The sequence below is a fragment of the Haliotis cracherodii genome, unplaced genomic scaffold (genome assembly GCF_022045235.1).
Source record: "Haliotis cracherodii isolate W230 unplaced genomic scaffold, xgHalCrac1.p SCAF_12, whole genome shotgun sequence".
NCBI classification, from domain to species: domain Eukaryota; kingdom Metazoa; phylum Mollusca; class Gastropoda; order Lepetellida; family Haliotidae; genus Haliotis; species Haliotis cracherodii.
In genome coordinates this window covers 18898977-18921412 of record NW_027266267.1, presented here as the reverse complement: position 1 = coordinate 18921412, position 22436 = coordinate 18898977, and the positions used below count along the sequence as shown (strand labels likewise).

The window sequence follows — 22436 nt, the reverse complement described above, 5'->3', positions numbered from 1 at the left end:
AGTAGCATATGTTGATAACATGTTTTACACATAAAAATTATATATATATATATTATATAAAACACACACAAACACACAAATTAGTTCTGCCTAGATATATACAACTTCCACAATCACAATCAGGGACAAATCAGGAGATATCTCACACACCCCTATCCCACCCCTCTTTTTCTAAAGTTAGGTACAATATATACATGAATTGTAGGTGCAGTTGTATTATGTACAAAAGATGTATTATATTGTACAAATATGGGTAATTGAACACGTGTCATATGCCACAGTTATCAAGAAGTTTCTGGACATTGATGAACAAGCTGTTAACTCTTGGATTTACAAAATTATAAATTTTCCTCAAGCTAAGAGCATATTGTGATAATTAATTAAATACGATTATTATGAATTTCCAGTTTGTGCGAAAAATTAATTACTATTTTAGAGTGAGTGAGTGAGTGAGTTAAGATTTAACGTCACATCGGCATTATTTCAGCCATATCGTGACGAGAAGTACATTAATAATACACATAATTATACGAAATAAAAACCTGTCGACGAAGGACAGTAGAATAACTAGAATATCACAGACTTGATTTAAAACTAGTTGTGAATAATAAAAACAGTAAGCATTAATGAACATCACAATATAAAAATGGGCTAGAAATCGTCAGCCACTGAAAGGAGATCACCATACTGGGGACCATGGGGACTTACAGTACCTTAGCTTCCTGCACGGACCCCGGCAGGATTTATATCATCCCTTCAGTCACTGACGACAGTGTATCAGTTAAGCCTTAGATTAAAATAACGAATATACTACGTTTAAAAGCCTGGTTTGCAGAAAAATATCTGGAATGAAATGGGACTTACATACCCTCTTAGGGGGACAATAATTTTACGCTACTTCAACCCCCCTCGAGGGTATAGCCACTAACAATCTAAGTTATTAAATTGCACTACCAATTTTTAAAACAATACAGTTAGCACATCAAAATTTATGAAAAAGCTCTATTTCTTTTAAAAAACATAACAGTAAACAAGAATTAACATCATTAAAAAGGTCCTTAATTGTTTTAACATTGAAATATTTATCCCTTGTGATGGAAAAATCAATACAATCAAGCAGGACATGCTTGACTGTGATTCTTTCATCACAAGGGATGCAAAACGGAGGATCCTCACCATTTAAAAGATACTCATGTGTATATCTTGAATGGCCAATACGACATCGTCGCATAATGACCTCTTCAAATCTGGACTGACAGCCCAAGTAGGTGTAACCGATATTTGGTTTAATTTCATGTAATTTATTGATACCTACCTGGGCGTCCCACTTCTGTTGCATAAGATCTCGGATGTAAGATCGAATCATGGGTTTAAAATCAGTGTATGGGATCAGAAGTGGTGTCACAGATTTGTTGAGGGCTGCTTTTGCAGCAGCATCGGCCATTGTGTTACCAATGATACCAACATGGCTTGGTAACCAACAGAAGACGATGTCATATTGGCCAGTAGCTAGATCATTAAATAATTCGAGAATTTCGATTAAAAGTGGATGTTTTGAAGACATATTTTTAATCGCCTGAAGGCATGAAAGAGAATCTGAAAACAGTATGAATTGTTTATCTTTAGCTTGATTACTGATATATTTAAGTGCTGTAAAAATGGCGTTTGCTTCTGCAGTGAATATGGAACTGGTATCAGGTAAACGTGAAGATATTGTTCTGGATCCAATGACGGTGGCACTAGCAACTGCGCCACCATCCTTGGATCCATCTGTAAATATAGATTTGTAAGTGTCATAATTGTTTCTTAATTGACTGTATTCTTGTTGGTAAATTAATTCGTTAGTGTCTGATTTCTTTAGTTTTGTTAATGTAAGGTTAACCTCTGGCCGTACCATTTGCCAAGGAGGTGTTGAAAACAGTTGAGTTGGAGCTATATCTTGCAGTTTAATATTGGAAGCAAACAAGGCAGACTGGATTCTGATTCCGAGTGGTGGAACAAGAGATGACTTTTTATTGTAAATATCTTGGTAAAGAGGATTGAAGACGCAATTAAAAGCTGGATTGGACTGATTAGAATATAATTTAGTGACATATTGTAAAGATAATTTTAGACGGCGTTGTTTAAGAGAAGGTTCATCCGCTTCTACATATAGACTGTGAATTGGAGACGTCATGAAGGCACCAAGGCAAAGCCTCAGGCCCTGATGATGTATCGTATCAAGTTTTTTTAAATTACTTTTACAGGCTCCACCATAGACGATGGAGCCATAATCAAGTTTTGAACGGATGAGTGACCTGTATAAGTGTAAGAGGGTTGTTTGATCCCCTCCCCACTTTGAATTAGAAACAACTTTCAATAGATCGAGTGCCTTCAGGCATTTAGCTTTTAGGTATTTAATATGCGGGAGGAAAGTTAAGTGATGATCAAAAATAAGTCCCAAGAACTTGGCTTCCTTAACAACTTTGATAGGGGTGCCATTCAGAAATAGTTCAGGGTCCTTATGCGGTTTATATTTTCGGCAGAAATGTATGCAATTAGTTTTTGATTTGGAAAATTTAAACCCGTTTTCTAGACACCACTTGTTAATTTTATTAAGACATAATTGTAATTGCCTTTCAATTGTGTGCATATTTTTACCCCGGCAAGATAGATTAAAATCATCCACAAAAAGTGATCCATCAACTGAATCATTTAAAACTTTTGACAAACTGTTAATTTTTATACTGAATAAAGTGACAGACAAAATACTGCCTTGTGGGACACCCTGATCCTGATTATAATGATCAGACAGGGTTGTACCCACTCGGACTTGAAATTGCCTGTCTGTTAAAAACTGGGATATAAAATGAGGCAGACGGCCTCTTAATCCAAAATCATGAAGATCTTTTAAAATACCATGTTTCCATGTTGTATCGTAAGCTTTTTCTAAATCGAAAAAGATCGATACAGCATGTTGTCTATTTACTATGGAATTTTTAATGAACGATTCTAAACGCACTAAATGATCGATAGTACTTCTGTTCTTCCGGAAACCACATTGTATATTGGTAAGAAGATTATTTGTTTCCAAGTACCACACTAATCGATTATTTACCATGCGTTCCATCGTTTTACAAACACAGCTAGTAAGAGAGATAGGTCGGTAATTGAATGGATCAGAATGATCCCGCCCAGGTTTGGGTATGGGGATAACAATGGCTTTATGCCATGAAGGTGGAAATGTCCCTGCTGTCCAAATATCATCGAATATATTCAACATAGTTTCAAGACATGATTCTGGCAAGTGTTTAAGTAGCTGATAATGAATATTATCAGCGCCTGCTGCTGTATCATGAGCTTGCCCTAAGGCAGTATGTAGCTCATGTAGTGAAAATACCTCATTGTAATCTTCACCATTATCAGATGTAAAATTTACTTTTTTCTTTTCCTGTTGAAGCTGATATTTTTGAAACTCGGGAACGTAATTTGATGAAGACGAATGTTGAGATAAAGTTTTCCCAAGTCTATTGGCAATAGCAGATTTATCCATTAGCAAAGTGTCACCATCCTTTAAATGGTTTACTGTAGAATTTGATCCCTTGCCTTTGATCTTTTTGATCATGTTCCATACCTTGGAGATAGGGGTACGAGTGTTTATTTTGGAGACATAGTTCCTCCATGATTGACGTTTATTTTGCTTAAATAGACGTCTTGCCTTAGCATTTGAAATTTTGACAGTGTTTAAATTATGGACAGTAGGATGTTTACGGAAGTATTTCTCCGCCTTCTTACGACATTTCCTAGCTTGTTTGCACGTGTCATCAAACCATGGTTTACGAACACGTGGGTTGATAGAGGACTTAGGTATTGATTCATCAGCAATTTCATTCAGTTGATCTGAGAACAACTGAATGGGGTCAATAACATTCTGAAAAGACGTAGGTTGTAATTTATCTTTGCATAAAGATTGAAATAAAAGCCAATCAGCCTTCACAAAATTCCATCGAGGTGAAGGTGGATCATCAGCGGGATTAATGGGCTTAAGCACCGTGGGGAAATGGTCACTCCCACATAGGTCGTCATGGACGGACCATGAGAATTCATTTAACAAAACTGAATCCGTCAAAGACAGATCTAAAGATGAATAGGTGCCAGTAGCAGGGTGTAAGTAAGTGTCTGAGTCATCATTAAAAATGCAAAGATCATTATCGGAAACAAAATCTTCGATCACTTTTCCCTTTTGATTAATGGTTGAACTTCCCCATAAAGGATTATGCCCATTTAGATCACCCATGATGACACAGGGCTTTGGGAGCTGGTCGTATAGTTTTTGTAGATCATTACGCTGAAGATTTGAAGATGGAGGAATGTATAAGGAGCAAAGTGTGAAGGCAATATGCAGTGTAAGTCTAACTGCAACTGCTTGCAAATTCGTGTCAAGCGGAACAGGACTGTGAACAACGCCCCGCCGCACCAACATAGAAGCACCTCCAGTAGCTTTATCTCCCGGAGGAGAAAAAGAATGATAGGAACTATACTGCTTTAATTCAAATTTATCTGTATTTTTTAAGTACGTCTCTTGTAAAGAAATTGCTGATGGACTTAAATCTGTTGTTAATAATTGCAGCTCGTTAAAATTGTGCCTAAGTCCTCTGCAATTCCATTGAAAAATATTTGAATGGTTCATGGCGGTTCTATAGGAGATCGCTCACGTGAACGTGAAAAAGAGTCACCACTCATAGTAGATGGAGTAACATCCATCTCGAGAGGATCAAAGAAATTCTTAACATCAACAGATGTTTCAGTGACAGTAGGGATCTTAGTAGTAATTTTCTTGTTTTGTTTCTTCTTTTGTTTTTTGGGCATTTCAGTCGATGGTTTGTTAGTTGCTGGTAATTCAGGAGTCGGTTTAGGTTGGGCCGTAGTCTGAGTCACAACCTGAGATGCTGGAGAGATGCCAGATGATTGAGTATCTGAATCATCTGTCTGACTCTCAGATGTTGTAACCACAGGCACAGGGTGTTCAGAGTGTGCCCATGTCAAGTCAGTTTGACATTCTATAGATCTTGTGGTAGAAGGTCGAGAGACAGCAGCAGCATAAGTGTGCACTGATGGAGGTGACCGGCTGGCAATGACTTTTCTTGCTTCCTGAAAAGAAATGTTGTTTTGACATTTGACTGTCAAGATATCTTTCTCATGTTGCCAAAGAGGACATGATTTTGAAGATGCAACATGTTTACCCTTACAATTCACACATTTGGGGTCAGCTGAACAATCTGAGGCGTCATGATTTGCACCACAACGGTGACAAACAATCGGCCGATCGCATGATTTGGAACCGTGTCCAAACTTCTGACACTTGTAACATCGGAGTGGATTGGGGACATACACCTCCACTCAGATGTTAAAATATCCTGCCTTTATAGATTGTGGTATGGTCGACAGTGAAAAGGTGAACAAATAAGTATTTGTTGGGACAATGTTATCTCCATCCTTTCTTGTGAAACGTTTCACTGACGTGACATGTTGATCATTGAGTTCATCAAGAATTTCCTCTTCTGTCATTTCTGCCAGACAACGGGCTCTGTCGCGGATGATGCCTCGACTTGAGTTTAACGTTCTGTGCGCAGAGACAGCAACTTCAGTGTTTGCGAATGTAGTACATTTCAAAAGATTGATAGCTTGCTGTCTCCGTGCACACTCTACCAAAAGAGAACCGGTCCGGAGGCGTGAAACATTCTTGACTTCACCACAAATACCTGCAATGGCTTTAGAGATAGCAAAAGGATTAATTTTCAAGGGTAGTTGATTTCGTGATTCAACAACTATAAAACGTGCCCAAGAATTAGAATTTTGTGAAATCGAGACATCATCATCAGATGATAAAATCTCAGCTTCGAGTCGTCTCTTCTTTTCATTGCGGTTGGAACCAGAATGATTGTGAGCCATGATGAAAGTAATTTATTCAGCACCCCTTCTCCCCACCCACCATGGAGTGCTACAAAGAGCGATGTTTAATTGCACCGGATCTCCAACATGCAAACATCAGGGATACAGAGTTGGTATACTCCAGTAAAAACAACATGAGTGCATTTGTCTAACAAATAAAATGCCAGGTTGGTCCGGCCCATGACAAGAAATTGAAGACATACAGAACACAGAGGTCGAAAGTACCAGATTGGCCCATGAGCCACCGCCTTCTGGCGTAAGACTCTAGGCAATTTATACAATCCAAAATTGAGAATATACACAAGGTATGCATGGCCAAGACCAAAATATACATTACAATACAACACATGTGTGCATATACAATATTACGCACAGGGCCTGGCATGACCAGCCGATTGATAAGACCGGGCCCATCTTACCACCCGTCTAAGCGAAGTAAGGGTCGAAGTAGTGTGTTGGGCAAAGGAACACAGTTCCAGGAACCAGTGCCCTCAACTACCAGACTCCCGTCCTCCGCCGACACAGGGACGCAACCCACGGCAAACGGGCTGCCCACTTTGGTCGCCTCTTACGACCAGCAATGGGGTGCTGTGGAAATATTCTACCCCGGTTCCACACGGGGGAAGAGCTATTAGCGCTACCCAGCACTCACCACGAGGAGGTTGCTCTTCACGAGTGCCTACTATTTTAGATATGGTTATGTGAAGAGGGAAGGACAGCGGTAGTAGTGTTTTGTAAATGATTAATTAAGCTTTGGACGTGCATGCACGTGTATGTGTGTGTTGCTGCTTGTACTAGTCCGGACTGATGCCGATTTATAGTGCTAGCACACTGAGATACCATGCCGCAGTTTAACATGAATATCCCACTCAGACACAGTATACTGACTCCGAGCCGACCAGTCCTTGTTTTTGCCCCTTAATGCCGAGCGCCAGACAGGGTAACAACAAGTACCATCTTTAAACGTATTTTGGTATGGCGCGGCTGGTGATCGATCCCCGGACCTTCCGCTCTCCGGGCGGACGCTCTACCATTAGACCACGGAGGCGGTTTAAGAAATAAGAACAGTCATCTGATGGGATATCGCGTTTTCATTTTCAAATTTTCAAACTCGTGATATACGCGATCGGACCAAAAGTAAGTGGGCTGGATGTGACAAGGGTAGAAACTAGGCTTTGATATAGGCTATAATACACGTTTGCTTCAAGAAGATGGGCATGGACAAGATCGTATTTGGGTTTCCGATTTCGACAATTGGGCATGCTGTGTATTTTACCAAATATACCTATCTCCAAAAGGGGCACTGGGTATTATATTTAATACATTGAAGTTGGATGTTTTCATTATATAGTACTTAATATATTTCATGACAATAAAAGTTGCATAATGCTTATTCGTGCAATTAGGCGTGTATATAAGCTATCGTTTTCAAGATTCTCTTCTTTGAAAGACTGACTGACTGAGTATGATTTTAAGCCGCTTTTAGCAATATTCCAACAATATCACGGCGGGGAAAACCCATGTCGGGAATCGAACCCGGGTCTTCGGCGTGACGAGCGAACGCTTTAACAACTAGGCTACCCTACCGCCCTCTTTGAAAGAATGGTGTAGAAACTTTCTATTTTCCTGTTAATGTGGTAGTTATTGCTAATCTTAGTATATATTACAGGAAATAAACAAACACTTTTTAATTTCAATTGTTGAAATGATCAACACCTGGTTTTGGACTGAAAATTGCGTTATATGTTATTGTCATGATGCGAGTTGACTAAGCATAGATAACAACACGAGGATCTGGTATCTAATCGTCAAAATGGAGACCTTGAATCCGAGGGGCGTTCTCAGGTTAACCATTTTAAGGAATAGACAACAGATCCGAATGCCCGAAGGTCTAAGAAAGTCCCAGTTTTCTAACCAATTTAAACCATGTCCAGCATTTACAGTACCTAAAATTCTTTAAAAAAAACATTGTTTACACCGCAACCATAGCTTGATTAATATAATTTGTTCTCTTAATCTTTGTCGGTAGTATGATAAAAGACCCACATGTACAGGTGCTTGTTTGTGGTTTTCTCCCACTCGCGTCGTTATGTCACTGACAGTTATTTTTTATTCTTCCATAGTGCATTTCCAATGAACTACTTCTTTTATCGATTCTATACAGGAAACCACAAAAGCACACATGTCTGGCACCTTAAGACATGAGAAGACATCATTTTATGCATTCAACAAATTACATGTAACAGATAAAATACGCTTCCGAAATTTTGGTTGAAAATGTAAACATTTAGAGTTGATATAGTCCGCGGACTATTATCTGAGGCTCTCCCTTGTATTTACAGTTTCAACCCAATGTGAGAAGTCCAAATTATAAAGCTTCTTAATGCAAAAAATAGCAGAAAGAATTTTTAAAAAAAACACTTCAGGATAGGTTATAGTGAAACAATAGCATATTCGCTTTATAAAACGAATTCAGTGACGTCGGGCGACTGAAAAGGGTTCCTGGAAATCTAACCCGGATCTTCACGGGTTAGACTCGAACCATGTCGTGAAATTTCATAAGAAAATGAGTGACTTTTAACAAGGCAAAAATCAATAGATACATATTAAGACGTGATAAATATTTTCATTCAATACTATCGTCAGAGGTTCTTCAAATTGTCAAACATAAATGCAGACAATCTGGGGAAAATACAGGTATTATACACCTCTACTTTTTTCTAATCCTCCAGTGGCTGTCGGGTAGCCTATTGGGTAAAGCGTTTGTTTGTCACGCCGATGACCCGGGTTCGATTCCCGACATGGGTACAATGCGTTGTCCAATTCAGGTGTCCACCGCTGTGATATTGCTGGAATATTGCTAAAAGCGGTGTAAAACCAAACTCGCTCACTAAAACCTCCAACTTGATATAATTAAGTGATCTGTGATCTTAGCAGGGACATGTTAATTCAAATATTACTGAATTGCACAATGAGACTTGAACTCACATTTCTGAATTAACTGGTCAACCCCCAAGACAGAAACGCTACTGAAATGAAAACAATCCATTTTATATCCATATCTCGGGACTTTGACATGTTAAATTTAAGGGACGCCTTATGCAATTTTCGATTTTAAGGATATGTTTGAGAAAAGTTCGTTTTATATCGTATTTACTGGCATCAAGTTAGGCATAAAACAGTTACTTACGTTACTTCGGTTTTTCAATACTTTTTTTAAAAAGCCAGGAGCTTCCACTGAAACTGTAGGATATTGACCGATACAAAGCATTACTATTAAGAAATATTTTACTCTTGATGACTTCAAGTTGAATTGTAATTGCGGGAAAGTGATTGCACATATTTTACTGTTGCCGTCACTAAAATATGATCGGTGAGTTTTAATCAGTAGTCAACATTCTATTGTCAACATTCTGGTCAGTTTGGCATGGTTCTCGAGAGCATATAATTCAAAACCGTAACATCACATAAATAATATTTTTAGTTGAAAGACAGCAATCATCCTTTTTGCACCTCCTTCTCAGCAAAAAATTTCTTATAAATACGAGATCATACATGACCAATGTTTTCTACATTTTAAGGATGACATCGAATGAGAACATATTGAAAAGACTATTCATTTTAGTAAAAATCGAAACAAATTTCATACCAAATTGGTAATGTATGGAAGTTGATTAGAAGTAATCCTAATGATTACCATTTTTAGAGATTAGCTTATCTAATGTATGTGAATGGTTGGTAAATGAATACAGTCTCTGTATTGCTTTCCCCCATGGTTTTATTCATGTTTAAATCCGCAGTGGTTGTAGAGACACATGTCACGTAGATGCCAAATCAATAAATAAAACTTTGTCAACATCTACAACCACATGAGAATTCGAAAAGAAATGGTATAAAATGTTCTGAAAACTTCAACAATAAATTGTCTTGCTCTCACTTTTATATCTTTATTCAGTGTCTGTATCGGAAATTGTACTTTTTCTTCTTCTAAATGTTAGCTCCTTATTCTTATGTTAAAACAAAGCTTCGAAAAAAACTCTAATACTCTGCAGATGTACCATTCTATTTTCCTGAAATTAATTACCTTTATCATTATCTACCCTTATTAATATTGTCTTGGTTGTGATCTGTAAATTAATACACCTTTGCTATACGTATAATAAGTGTATTTACTGTCCTACTGTTCATATTTCTTTGTTGAATATACAAAATATATATTAGACACCAAGTCGGCGACAAATCACAACTGAAACTTCAAAATTCAAATTACACTTCCAGTTATGTTACATTCTTTATACAGTTGACTTGTTTCACTGAACATAGGCAGTTGCAATTATCTTTTAAAACTATTGACATTAATTGAAACGTATTGATTATATAGACATACTGATGAAAGTAAGTTTTCCTATTAGCATTCTTAAGTTTCAAGGGCGACACGGGTGGCCAAGTCGTCTGAGGCGCCGCAATTCGCTATGCAGAATTGCGTCCCTTGGGCACGCTAGAAACTTATGATTGTGGGTTCGAATCCCGGTTCACCCCGACTGTTTCTAGGTTTGTCAGCGCCATACCCGTGCCCGTGGGTTTCACCGAAGTGGTAAACGTTTCAGATCTCCATCACTTCGGGCTTTCCTCCCACATAAACTGACACGCCGTGATATAACTGAAATATTTATTGTTAAAAGCGGCATTACACCCAACATAATCGCTCAAACGTAATACTCTACGATCAAAAGAAATTAAATTTGTCATTGCATTTGTTACATCCCCAGCAAGGACAAAATGTCCATTTTTTCCTCGTTACCTCTCCGAGGAAGAAACATGGGCGATTCGGTACCTACCAAGATGCAGATGTTGTCGTCAGGGAAACACCTGGTCGAATCTCCAGAGTCCTAATGTCGGACGGCTTCCCGAACGTCCCGAGCTGTGGAACGTTTAACATGGCAACAGATGCCACTGTTGCCGATGACGGGACAGTACGGTTTTCAAGGAAGACGCAAGTAAGTAAATTATGTTTGTGACAATGTTAAAGGAAGATTATCAATTCTCATTAAACTTTTATCACACACAATATACAAAGCTACTCATAGATTGGAATAAGCGACAAAGCTTTTCCATATTCATGGCAAATATCTGCCAAAATCAGTCCATTGTCAAATTGTCATGTATTGTGCTAAGATCTGCTAAGCAGTGTTTGTTTCTTTACAAAAATGCACGCAACTGATTCTATATCTCATAACAATTCATATCTTAAACATTTCTTAGTTTCATAGAATATTGCTGAAACATGACAACAGTCTGAATATTAGGCGATGTGCACTAGATATTCCACTGATTGGCATCATAATTATCACTTGTGACTAGCGATTGAAGTGAAATATTGTAATACACAACCTGGCATGTCGCCATTTAAGTACCCGTACATGTAATCAGGAAGTCTTAATAAGTTTAATACAGATGTTGTTACGCAGTGTTTTTCGAACTAACTTTATTTTCACAAAGCTTGGCTATACACAGGCAATTTCACGTGCCGCACGATTTTCATGAACTACAAAATCCGCGAAGCACTCAGCGTTCGCACGAATGCTCCCAGTTAACTCCCAGTGGTATTCCCAGCGAACATTTCATGTTCCTGGCTATAGTTCTCCAGAACAGATGTCATTTCAAATATACATAACAGAAAACAAAACCTCATATGACCGCTGATGCCATCAACTCGCATCACAAATTCCAGTAAAAAATAGATTTGTTCCCACTTTTCTATTGAATTTACAATTTCCTGATTTAATCCAAAACATACTGATTTAGAAAAGTGAGTGAGTGAGTTGGGTTTAACGCCGCTTTTAACAGTATTCCAGTTATATCGCGGCGTGTCAGCTTAATGTGGGAGGAAAGCCCGAAGTGATGCAGGTCTCAGACGTTTACCACTTCGGTGAAACCCACGAGCACGGGTATGGTGCTGACAAACCTAGAAACATAATGGGGGCGAACCGGGATTCGAACCCACAATCAAAGGTTTCTGGCGTGCCCAAGGGACGCAACTCTGCACAGCGAATCGCGGCGCCATAGACGACTGGGCTACCCGTGCCCCCGATTTAGAAAAGATATTGGGTGAAAGTAGAAATTCTTACATCTAGAGGACACATCATGATCATACTATAGAATTCAAAGTCATTGAAGCTGGCCTAAATACCCCAGGATATCAAACAAACATTGCATCTGATGTTTGCTCATTTTTTATACAATAAGACATGGTTTTATAGGAAGAAAGTTTATATACAATAGGATAGTTCTATATTTTGCATCCTCTAAAATCCTATCTGTCGTACATTCGTGTCCGATGTTTTCACTCGTGTGTCTGTGTGTGTGTGTGTTTGTGTGTTTGTGTGTATATGTGTGTGTATATATGTCATATAATATAATTATACACTCATAATTGCAGATTTTATCAAGCCGAAAATTCAAATACGATGTAAAGGTGGTCTCCGAGTGCAAGTCGGGTGACTGCAAGAGCAAGAGTCATCCAGGTCTGTCTGATTACAAAATAATTAACATATTTCTTGCTCATGTATCCTAATGTACAATTGCTATTCCTAGAAGCAAACATACCCCCATCGTCAACAAATCAATTACCCCCGCAAAAGTAAAGAAAATAACACCGCGGCTATGATCATGTTTCTGAAAGACTGCATTTTAATCTAAGATTATGTTCCCTTGAAGGTAATTCCTCAAAGGGAGTCAACATTGAAAACGGTTATCCTTGGACAGGATGATGATCAAATACAGCTAAAACTGTGGAGGGGCGCAAGCGAGCTTGCAACTCCTCCGGGGTCTTTGGTACTCCTAAACCACGTGGTCATTGGCTAGTTTTGGGGTATCAACGACCTAAATTCAACCGATAAGACAACAATCCAGGTTTGTTTACATATTGAACAACTGATTGCTTTAAAGACAAAGTCAACGCCATCTCATGAAAACACTACAAAGACGTCTCGTACATAAAACAATTTTTCAAAAGTTTCTTTGAAATACTTTTGGAACAGACATAACATAATTGCAAGTTAAAACACAATTAAAAAAAATGAAAATACTGACGCACCGTGTTCATTGTAGATTCAACCCGAAGAGGTAACGACCGTTTGTGGTAACATTGAGGCCATTGGCTTCGAGGAGTAAGTATACCTGAAAGTGTCATGACATGATACCCATGCTTCACATAACATTTATGTGTGAATGCTATCGCATTCATACGTCATTATGTGAATATTTGATATAACAAGCGGACCTTGTACATGTTCAATTTGCAAGTTACCGACGAAATGCATGTAAGTAAACAGCTTGGTACACAATCCATTCATGGGTGAATAATGTAATTTTAATCGGATCGACAGACGTTTCTGTCAAAGTTGTACTACATTTACATATGTTCTCAAACCACAAGTTATGCCTGTAATCCGAAAGTACTTGTCACATTATTTCTACACACTTGGAAAATATCCCTTCCAAGGTATACTACATTTGGCCTGCATTTTCCCCAAAATAAAAGTGATCCTGTTTAACTGAAAGTTCAAACTACTCAAAATTAAAATTACTACCACATTATAGGTTATACGTCAAGCTGTGTTCATATTTTGATATAGCTCAATACAATATTATGTGAAGACATGTTTCATTAGCAAAAGTTCATAGTCGTGCGCCACATAATACTAGCATGACCAGTAACAAGATTACTATCCAAAAGAGATTATCTGACCAAAACTGAAACTTCAAACATGAAAACAATTCGTTGTCCTCAAAACTCCGTCGCGCTTATGTGATCCACGTGAAGCACTCACAATCCTGGCACCATCGTCTCTTGCTCTCAATAGGTTGCTCAGGGAAAGTTGTTCCACTCTTTAGTAATGGCATAGCCATGTTCCTGTAGAGTTGTCAGAAGGACAGGGTGTCATGAAGGTGTCATCTCTAAACCGCGTTCCACATGTGTTCAATAGGGTTGAAAGTCTGGTGACCTCTGTCCGTTGATAGTCCTATGGGGGTTATCCAATCATTTTGTACCGCTATATCGCAATCTCTATTTGTTGAAAGAATGTGTTTTGATATTAAACTTGATCCTCAGCAAGCTTTGAATATATGTATAAATAAGGCTTTTGAAATCTCTTTTGACTTTTACTGCATCAGACATGTGTCTTCCTTAAACCACTGCACTGTGGGTTTATATCCTCAACTCAGAAGGGGGCACGGGTGGCCCAGTCGTCTAAGGCGCCGCGATTCGCTGTGCAGAGTTGCGTCCCTTGGGCACGCCAGAAACCTATGATTGTGGGTTCGAATCCCGGTTCGCCCCGATTATGTTTCTAGGTTTGTCAGCACCATACCCGTGCTCGTGGGTTTCACCGAAGTGGTAAACGTCTGAGACCTGCATCACTTCGGGCTTTCCTCCCACATTAAGCTGACACGCCGCGATATAACTGGAATAATGTTAAAAGCGGCGTTAAACCAAACTCACTCACTCACTCAACTCAGAAATGATATTTCACCATCACCATATACCATTATGTCTTCCCTGATTACAACAGAAATACGTACTGCTTTGTTGTCATGTTTACACTAACTTCAACAACGTTATTATGAACATAGTTGAACACATCAATGTATTTCTGTCACATATTCTGAACTGGTGTCACTTTAATAAATGTGGTATCTGGATAAATTTGGAAAAAAAGGTGAAGATAAAACTCATCTTTTCCAAAGTATTACAAATACTTTACTTGTTCATTCATATTTACAAAACCAATAAATCTTTATCAAATTATTACACCATCTGATTACAGACACAACGCAATGATATTAATGAACGGGAAAACGTACCGGGGCAGTGCCGAAGTCATCGGCAAGGCATTTCCAAATAAAGAGATGCCAGATGGGATCTTCCATACTTTCAATGTAAGAATACTTTCAATGTAAGTATAATATTCGCATTTCGAATGATTTTTATGAAATATTGCAAGTAACTAGAAAGATGAAACAAATATCTAAATGTTGTGCTATGGCCTAAATAATAATCCGAACTGTGACGCATTCAGAAGTGTTGATATATGATTGAATCATCCAACATGTAAAAATCCTAATCCTACATCAAGTTTATCAAAATTGAAATGTCATTCACAACTAGAAACAGGATGCAAATACTTCTCATGCGTCTAAGGAACCGACCGCATGATATTGAGACGAGAGACGTGGGGACTGGGGCTATGATTTTGTATCGAGATTTCTTTCAACTACAAAACTATTTTTATTTTTCTAAAGAACATGTTGCAACAATGAAATTTGAGGCAATATCATTTTTCTTTTCAACAGTCTGAAGTGTGTTCAGGGAATCGATCAATAAAATACTGATAAGTGTTGCATACTGTACAGAATATTGATATCTCATAAGAAAGAAACGACTCGTGACCTTTCTTTATGTTACAATAAAACGTTGCAGGGAGAGGGAACCACTGGCATGGGGGCTGCGGCCTTCAAGGATTATTCGCCAGACAGTGTTTATCTTAACGCCCGCTCGTCTATTTCTAAATGACATCTGCTGACATTACATATATTAACAGACCTATTTCAAATATTTAATAGGTTTGACTTCAGTTGATAATAAGCTTGTCTGCCATCTTAGATTCATTTTTGCAGTACAATTGCACCAAAGACACTCAAAGATGTGACGTTAAATTATGTACCAATTCCTTCCAAACAGCACAAATAACATAAATAATTGCAATCAAAAGCACGACCTTGGACACTGTGTTCCGGGGATGTCCAAATTTTTTTTTTTCAAAACGGACCAATGAAAGATCAAATTCTTAATTACATAACATATTTATAAAGTGGATTCAAGTAGGCTCGAACTAAATGACTCGGTGGTATGAAAAATCATAGAGCCCGACATCGCTGCCCGCAGCTTTAATTATTATTATTATGATCATTAGGTAAAAAGGGGGTATTAGACAGTCTCACATACACTGACGTTATTGATTAGTAGCTGACACCGTGAGCTCCAGACGCTGAGTGTCATGCGAACACAGCCCTGTGCATTTCTACTTGTGCAGAGATGAATTATTGTCAATCTTACACTATTGTATATTAATGTCTTCAATCCATAGTCATCTACCGTGAGATATCATGCATCAAGCTAATACTTGTCGGGGTTGTAAAGATTCAGGAATACTGACCATCTTATCTAAAGCAGACAACATGACCCGTCTACCACCATTACCATCAGTGCATGTCAAGCATCACACCTTCCCCTCTATAGTGTAAGGTCTTCTGGCCCATATAACGTACAACACAGAGGTACGAACACAAGACGTTTACTTGACAAAGACAATAACGAGACTGGTTACAATCGAAATCGGATCACGCGTCATAGTCCATGATTCCACGTGCAGTCACACACTACTGTTGGGGACCGTTGCGTTCGGGCGAAGCTGTCCATTACCGGGAACAACCTCACAATAGCATGTCGCCCATCACACCTTCCAAACTATAACATGTCGCCCATCACACCTTCCAAATATAACAAGTTGCCCATCACATCTTCCCCTCTATAGCATGTCGCCCATCACACCTTCCCCTCTATAGCATGTCGCCCATCACACCTTCCCCTCTATAGCATGTCGCCCATCACACCTTCCCCTCTATAACATGTCGCCCATCACACCTTCCAAACTATAACATGTCGCCCATCACATCTTCCCCTCTATAGCATGTCGCCCATCACACCTTCCCCTCTATAACATGTCGCCCATCACACCTTCCAAACTATAACATGTCGCCCATCACATCTTCCCCTCAATAGAATGTCGCCCATCACACCTTCCCCTCAAAAGCATGTCGCCAATTACACTTACGGCTCCATAGCATGTCGCCCATCAGATACTCCCCTCTATGGCATGTCGCCCATCACATCTTCCCCTCTATAGAATGTCGCCCATCACACCTTCCCCTCAAAAGCATGTCGCCAATTACACTTACGGCTCCATAACATGTCGCCCATCACATACTCCCCTCTATAGCATTTCGCCTATCACACCTTCCCGTCTATAGCATGTCGCCCATCACACCTTCCAAACTATAGCATGTCGCCCGTCACACCTTCCAAACTAAAGCATGTCGCCCATCTCATCTTCCAAACGATAGCATGTCGCCCATCACACCTTCCCCTCTATAGCACGTCGCCCGTCACACCTTCCAAACTATAGCATGTCGCCCATCTCATCTTCCCCTCAAAAGCATGTCGCCCATCACACCTTCCAAATATAGCATGTCGCCCGTCACACCTTCCCCTCTATAGCATGTCGCCCCTCACATCTTCCCCTATATAGCATTTTTGCCCATCACACCTTCCAAAATATAGCATGTCGCCCGTCAAAACTAAAGCATGTCGCCCATCTCATCTTCCAAACGATAGCATGTCGCCCATTACACCTTCCCCTCTATAGCATGTTGCCCATCACACTTTCCAAACTATCGCATGTCGCCCCTCACATCTTCCCCTGTATAGCATGTCGCCCATCACACCTTCCAACCTATAGCATGTCGTATTTCACACTTTCAAAGTTACAGCATATACTTCCTTTATAAACTGTCACCATTCGCAAAATATTCCTATAGACAAACCCAGAGTATCCACACAGAAAACAGTAGAAAACCCTTAAGACAATAGCAGAGTATTTCTGAAGACGATAGCAGAGTATTTCCGTAGACGATAGCAGAGTATTTCTGAAGACGACAGCAGAGTATTTCTGAAGACGATAGCAGAGTATTTCTGAAGACGATAGCAGAGTATTTCTGAAGATGATAGCAGAGTATTTCTGAAGACGATAGCAGAGTATTTCTGAAGACGATAGCAGATTATTTCTGAAGACGATAGCAGAGTATTTCTGAAGACGATAGCAGATTATTTCTGTAGACGATAGCAGATTATTTCTGAAGACGATAGCAGAGTATTTCTGAAGACGATAGCAGATTATTTCTGAAGACGATAGCAGAGTATTTCTGAAGACGATAGCAGATTATTTCTGTAGACGATAGCAGAGTATTTCTGAAGACGATAGCAGATTATTTCTGTAGACGATAGCAGATTATTTCTGAAGACGATAGCAGATTATTTCTGAAGACGATAGCAGAGTATTTCTGAAGACGATAGCAAAGTATTTCCGTAGAAGATAGCAGAGTATTTCTGAAGACGATAGCAGAGTTTTTCTGATGACGATAGCAGAGTATTTCTGTAGACGATAGCAGAGTATTTCTGTAGACGATAGCAGAGTATTTCTGAAGACGATAGCAGATTATTTCTGAAGACGATAGCAGAGTATTTCTGAAGACGATAGCAGATTATTTCTGTAGACGATAGCAGATTATTTCTGAAGACGATAGCAGAGTATTTCCGTAGACGATAGCAGAGTATTTCTGAAGACGATAGCAGAGTTTTTCTGATGACGATAGCAGAGTATTTCTGTAGACGATAGCAGAGTATTTCTGTAGACGATAGCAGAGTATTTCTGAAGAGGATAGCAGGGTATTTCTGATGACGATAGCAGAGTATTTCTGTAGACGTTAGCAGAGTATTTCTGTAGACAAAAGCAGAGTATTTCTGATGACGATAGCAGAGTATTTCTGAAAGACGACAACAGAGTATTTCCGTAGACGATAGCAGAGTTTTTCTGAAGACGATAGCAGAGTATTTCTGTAGACGATAGCAGAGTATTTCTGTTGACGATAGCAAAGTATTTCTGAAGACGATAGCAGAGTATTTCTGTAGACGATAGCAAAATATTTCTAAAGACGATAGCAGAATATTTCTGTAGACGACAGCAGAATATTTCTGTAGGCGACAGCAGAGTATTTCTGAAGAAAATAGCAGAGTATTTCTGCAGCCAATAGCAGAGTATTTCTGTAGACGATAGCATAGTATGTCTTAAGGAAATGTCACCTGCCGTGATACTCCTGGAAGATTGCTAAAAGCGGTGTAAAACCATATTCTTTCATAACAGGATACTTAAATAGACAAGAGCAGAATATTTCTATTGACAATAACATAATATTTCTGTAGACAGCAGCAGTTTATCCGTTTAGACAACAGCAGTGTATCCCTTTAGACAGCAGCAGTGTATCCCTTTAGACAACAGCAGTGTATCCCTTTAGACAACAGCAGTGTATCCCTTTGGACAGCAGCAGTGTATCCCTTAAGACAACAGCAGTGTGTTCCTAAGAGACGATAGCGTGTTCCTACACAATCAATTTTCTTACTATCTGCCAACTGGGGGCACGGGTGGCCCAGTCGTCTAAGGCGCCGCAATTCGCTGTGCAGAGTTGCGTCCCTTGGGCACGCCAGAAACCTATGATTGTTGGTTCGAATCCCAGTTCGCCCCGATTATGTTTCTAGGTTTGTCAGCACCATACCCGTGCTCGTGGGTTTCACTGAAGTGGTAAACGTCTGAGACCTGCATCACTTCGGGCTTTCCTCCCACGTTAAGCTGACACGCCGCGATATAACTGGAATACTGTTAAAGCGGTGTTAAACCCAACTCACTCGCAAACTCACTCACTATCTGCCAACTACCGGGTTCTGCCTCTGAGACAAACGACCTTCCCACACACACCGACCAGCTATTGTGGCGTTAAACAACAAACAAAACAAATCACTTTGACAAGCTTGTGGTATATAAATATGTGTGGAATGTGTTGAAATTACACACCCTGGAAAATCTCCCAAACATACATAATTGTCTTTGAAACAGACAGTATATCATTAGAACACTGAAAAGGGGCCAAGTGCCGTACTTCTAGAACCCTGAATCGGCATATTGACTGTCATGTTGTGCAATGAAAAAAATGTTTAATTTGAATTTCTTGCTGTATTTTGAGGGAAAGAACCAAAAATTTTCACAAGGAACCAATATTGTTTAATTAAGTTTGAAATCGTTACCAGTTTGTGAACTTGGTATTTCTACTTCAGAACTAACAAGTACACAATTGATTTCCTTGTGATTAAAATTTAAGAAGAAACGCAGGACAACAGATTCCATTGATAGAAATAGATTGAATCGGACTGCACACAAAACATAACGTATAGAAATAAACAACTTAAATATTTTACTTATAAGACAGCCATAAAAAAAAGTAATTCTAAACATTTAAAAGCTTCATTTGTATCGGACGACTCGTTTTATGCATCATGAATTGAAGTTCCTCCTTCTATCCCCTTGTTACAAGAATGGTGACTACACAGAGTATTAAAGTCCAGGGACTGTGATGTTCTCTGAGGACCCATGTGGTATGGCCCTAACATTCCCCACTGGTGGCCGAAATATACTGCTGACGGAAGGTCGATGTGTCTGGCCGCACCTTTGGTGACTACAGGCAGCGGTCTAGAGCATGCATGCTCGAGTCTTCTTAACTGTGAACAAGCAGGCGAATTAAGTTCAAAAGAAAAAGAAAAACAGCTTTACGGTGATCAAACAATTTGCAAACTGAATTAAATCAAGTTCAAATATAGACTGAATACTAGTGCTTTATAAGGGACATTTTTCACGTAGTTTAGTATTGCCATCTGCCTACATCCCCATTACCCCCATGCTTGTGAGAGGTTACTAAGAGGATCGGGTGGTCAGGCTCATTGACTTAGTTCATGAATGTCACCATTTCCCAACTTTGTAGATCAATGTTCATGATTTCAATCACTGGCTGGTCTGGGCCAGACTCAATTGTTTTCAGATCATCATGGTAAAACTGGAATATTGCTGAGTGTGGCATTAAACATGAAACAAACAAACAAAACCAACATAATCCTTCTCTCGCCCGTTTGAGTCAAATAAACATCAGTCACTATGACAAGATTGCTTTGCAGAATGCTTGTCCTGGTGTTTGCTGATATTGTTGGCTGGTGTACAAATCATCCTTCAAACTCAAGTCACCCTCCTCCTGGATGAGTTGAGTGAGAACATGGGTAGGGTTTCCCGCAAGATGTCAGAAATATAACTGCAGGGGGCACCAGAAATATGCTTCACACATTGTACCTATGTGGTGAATCGAACCCGGGTCTTCGTGACGAGCAAATGCACTAGGCTACCCGACCACCCCCTGAATGTGATGATGTTGCGACTATGCTTTTTATACGAGGTGACCATGCTTGTCATAAGAGGCGACCATGCTTGTCATAAGAGGCACCTATGCTTGTTAAAGGTATCAGGTGGTCAGACTCACTGACTTGGTTGACTTGGTCTTCTTATTAATCACTTAGACTGATGCTCATGATGTCAATCACTTGATTTTCTGGTCCAGACTCGATTACGTATTTACAGACCGCCGTCATCCAGCTGGAATATTTCTGAGTGAGGCGTTAAACAAACAAACAAGGTGAGGTGAAATGGTGTTTAACGTCGCGTCTAAGGATATCTCACTGATACAGCGACGTGCATACACGTGTGTGTGTGGCTGCTTGTACTAGTCCGGAATGATGCCGATTTTTAGTGTTAGCTCGCTGGGATACCATGCCGCAGTTCAACACGAATACCCCATTCAGACACAGTATACTGTCTCCGAGCCGACCAGCCCTTGTTTTAGCCCCTTTATGCCGAGCACCAAACAAGGTAACAACAAGTACCATCTTTTAATGTCTTTTGGTATGACGCGGCCGGGGATCGAACCCCGGACCTTCCGCTCTCCGGGCGGACGTTCTACCACTAGACCACGGAGGCGGTCCACAGTCTAGTTGAAACATAGTAATCAATTACTAGTATCATGTATGAGAAGGGTTTGAATGACGCATGGCGATTACTAAATCAAGGTTGAAGCAACACTACGTAAGTGTGTGAATACTTACAGGAAGGTCGTCTACACTACAGGGGACACGGGTGGCCAAGTCGTCCAATAATGTGTCAGATTGACCGCCGAGCAGGGACTTATCAATATCTTCTCAACAACAAACGTTCCTGGGACACTAATATTTTAGTTTATTTTTCAAACAAGTAAAGTTTGGTTTTCAATATTGTAGTACATGTATGGAATCAAGTCAGAAAAACGTAACAACTACAACAAAGCATGCATTCCATATAAAAGTTGACTTTTATGCAAGGCCCATGCACTTCACAACCCAAGAATGGGTATTAAAACATGTGCGTTAACGGGATTCCATATGCATTGTTTAGCATCGTGCTGACAACAACGACTCAGAAGAACAACAAAATGACGCAATTATTCAACATTATGAAATGCCGTGCCTGTCCGAAAATGAGCGTCTGCGAGTCACCGGTATGCTTGAAGCAGGATCAAGTCAACGTGATGTTGCAATACAATCTAAGGTCCACAGAAACACCATTTGGTGTTTATGGCAACGTTGGCAACAGACGAATGCAGTCGGAGACCATCCTCTGAGTGGCAGGCCACGCGTAACCAATAATCGACAAGACAACTCGCTTTGATCAACACACCTACGAAATCGATTCCAGCCAGCAACAGTG

The 22436-nt window shown here is 39.7% G+C and overlaps 1 pseudogene; it reads left to right on the top strand.

The window, feature by feature from the left end:
* The window catches only part of LOC139457143 (uncharacterized), a 36776-nt pseudogene extending 21840 nt beyond the window's left edge, over window positions 1-14936 (top strand).
* Window positions 14937-22436: the final 7500 nt, after the last annotated feature.